The sequence below is a fragment of the Neomonachus schauinslandi genome, chromosome 2 (assembly GCF_002201575.2).
Source record: "Neomonachus schauinslandi chromosome 2, ASM220157v2, whole genome shotgun sequence".
NCBI lineage: Eukaryota > Metazoa > Chordata > Mammalia > Carnivora > Phocidae > Neomonachus > Neomonachus schauinslandi.
The window spans coordinates 95,382,692-95,386,179 of NC_058404.1; the positions used below are offsets into that span (position 1 = coordinate 95,382,692).

The following is a 3,488-nucleotide window of genomic DNA, read 5'->3' on the forward strand; positions in this document are numbered from 1 at the left end:
CTGGTATTTTGATTAGGATTGAACTGAGTTTATAGATACAATTAGAAAGTACTGATGGGTTTATAGTTATTTCATGTCTTTTTTTATCACACTGACTTAATAAAGTAATGGTCTTATGTCTCTTGTATTAGAATCTGGCCAATCTATGTTATATGCTTATTAACAAGGTAGAATTTAACTGAATAGTAGTAAAAGGAGATAGAACTAGTTTCAAAACACTGAATGAATGGCAAAGAAATCAGACATCGAGTCATGAAAAGGTATTTGTTAAACTCACAATTATTCTTTTATTTTATTTTATTATGTTATGTTAGTCACCATACATTACATCATTAGTTTTTGATGTAGTGATCCATGATTCATTGTTTGCGTATAACACCCAGTGCTCCATGCAGAACGTGCCCTCCTTAATACTCAACACTGGGCTAACTCTTCTCCCCACCCCCTCCCCTCTAAAACCCTCAGTTTGTTTCTCAGAGTCCATAGTCTCTCATGGTTCGTCTCCCCCTCTGATTTCCCCCCCTTCATTTTTCCCTTCCCACTTTCTTTTTTAAACATATAATGTATTATTTGTTTTAGAGGTACAGGTCTGTGATTCAACAGTCTTACACAATTCACAGCGCTCACCATAGCACATAGCCTCCCCAGTGTCTATCACCCAGCCACCCCATCCCTCCCACCCCCCACCCACTCCAGCAACCCTCAGTTTGTTTCCTGAGATTAAGAGTCTCTTATGGTTTGTCTCCCTCTCTGGTTTCATCTTGTTTCACATTTTCCTCCCTTCCCCTATGATCCTCTGTCTTGTTTCTCAAATTCCTCATATCAGTAAGATCACATGATACTTGTCTTTCTCTGATTGACTTATTTCGCTTAGCATAATACCTTCTAGTTCCATCCACGTCATTGCAAATGGCAAGAGTTCGTGTTTTTTGATGGCTGCATAATATTCCATTGTGTGTGTGTGTGTGTGTGTGTGTGTGTGTGTGTATCACATCTTCTTTTTTTTTTAAGCACAAACCAGCCCAGGGCACCTTTATTACAGTCTTGTGGGCTAAGGAACCCAGGGCATGAATTCATGGGCTTAAGAATTGGCTCTTATCAAATAAAGTTAAGGAAAAAAAACACCTATGTCAGCCTCATTCCTTTGGTCATTACAAAGCAACAGAAAACATTTGGAAGTTATTTATAAATTGTGGGAAGTTCAAGGAACATCTCCGTTCTGTGCCTTCTCTTCCCTCTCTTCTCCGGTGGTGGAAGAAGCAAGTCTTCAGGAGATGCTGCAGTAGCTGGATAATGGAGGTTTTTTCACTTTTATTTTCCATAAAAGCAAGAACGAATGAGAACTAGTGGGAATGTCCCCTTCCCCAGTAGGGACAATGACTGGGTTGGAGGTGAACAGTCTCCTTTCGTTGGAAGGTGCTTGGTGCAGAAGCAGTAGGGGAGGGTGGGCTTGACAGCGGAAACGTTCATTGCTGACCTCACGCGCGCACACACAGGTGGTGACTCTTTTAGGCAGCATGGTTTCTGATCCCTCCTTAGGATGCAGCAGTCTTTTAAAAAATATATTGTATTATTATAATAATAATGAATTTCTCTCTCGTTTTGTTTTTGTTTTTGTTTTTCCATTTCCTTTAGGGATTAGGGTAGGAGGGGAGAGGAAGAAAAAAATGTCATTCATCTGTTAGGTCCTGAACAAAGAGAACTTCTGTGTGGCTGAGTCCTGCTTCCTGCAGCGTGGGGGGGGTTGGGCCACTCCTCTGAAGGGATACAGGGCAGCACCCGCCGGGGAGAGTTGGCTTCAATCTGAAACTTTTCTGGGCTTTCTTTCAAGGAAAATAAGAAGTCGTGGATTACTGTTAGAGACTGTGAAAAGTGGAATCGTCTCTCTAGTCGAGAATCATTGGGTAATTTGAAAATGATCTTGACACTTTCAGGGTCATCAAGGGAAAGCTCCCGGGGCAGGCTCTCCAACTTCCTTTCCTTTTCCTCTTGTAAATTCCGCCGCCGACTCTCTTCTGTCAACTTCTGCTGTTGCACCTCCTCCTCCTTCCGCCGCTTCCGCTCCCGCTCCTCTCGTTTCTTCCTTTCTTTCTCCTGGTCAGCCCTGAGAGAGGCCGGATAGGCCTCATCCTGCTGTTGTTTCAACACCTGGGTCTGGTTTCGTTCTTCCCTTTCAAGCCGTTCTGACACCAGGTAAGTCTGGTTTGCATCCATGATAAATGTCAGCTGGTTAATGAGATCATCCGGTTGAATGAGGCCTTCTAGCCATCCCACCACAGTCATTCTCCTATCCTTCAGCATAATCATGGCCAGAAATGGGTAGGTGTTCTCTCATAAAGCCTGTGAGACCCTATATCCCTCAGGTTTATTTGTGGAGCATGCCCAGAAGAGCATCCTAGTGTTTATTAGGGAAATAACTTCAGGTGCACAGAGTGTGTTGCAACAGAACTCATCAGAGTCCTGGTGATCATCTCCATGAAGATAAACCAAAAGGAAGTGAAGCTCCCACTTGGCATCATTGAGTGCCTGGCTGTACGTTCCCTGGTAGAAGACAGGGTGTGCCCTCCCATATTTCTCTTCAAAAGAGTGCATAAATGAAACAATGTCCCCAACGGGGTCAGTGACCCGGCTGCGAGGGTCAGGCCATATAAAACGCAGAGCAAACCTAAATATATCAAGTAATGTGTAATAGGTAAACTGGAATGGAAGCATTATCAAGTAATAACCCCATCCAAGCAGTCCCCTTGGTTGTGGTCTCGAGACAACATAACTGCAGATCCTGTGGTCAGCTGTATTAACTTGCACGGGTCGGGATGGAGGTGGTACACCTTCTTGCTCATTCAGTCAGTCCTGTACAGCAGCCTCTATGTTCCACTTATGCTGTTCCAAGGTATGGTGACATTGATCCATAGATTCTATGCCAGTCAGATCCTGAAACTGCAGCAGCTCCTCTGTCTGCTCCTGGGTTAGATCCCACTCCTCAGGCGCTACCATTTTGCCACCACCTCTAGGCTTCTGACCCGTCGGCACCATCACCCCATACCACATCTTCTTTATCCATTCATCTGTTGATGGACATCTTGGCTCTTTCCATAGTTTGGCTACTGTGGACGTTGCTGCTATAAACATTGGGGTGCACGTACGCCTTCAGATCACTATATTTTTATCTTTGTGGTAAATACCCAGTAGTACAGTTGCTGGGTCGTAGGGTAGCTCTATTTTCAACCTTTTGAGGAACCTCCATACCATTTTTCAGAGTGACTGCACCAGCTTGCATTCCCACCAACAGTGTAGGAGGGTTCCCCTTTCTCCGCATCCTCGCCAGTATCTGTCGTTTCCTGACTTGTTAATTTTAGCCATTATGACTGGTGTCAGGTGGTATCTCATTGAGGTTTTGATTTGGATTTCCCTGATGCCTAGTGATGTTGAACACTTTTTCATGTGTCTGTTGGCCATTTGGATGTCCTCTTTCCAGAAATCTCTGTTCA

The 3,488-nt window shown here is 44.1% G+C and overlaps 1 pseudogene; it reads right to left on the reverse strand.

Moving 5' to 3' along the window:
- Positions 1 to 1,670: 1,670 nt before the first annotated feature.
- Positions 1,671 to 2,994, reverse strand: LOC110573012 (annotated as a pseudogene).
- Between the last annotated feature and the right edge of the window lie 494 nt (positions 2,995 to 3,488).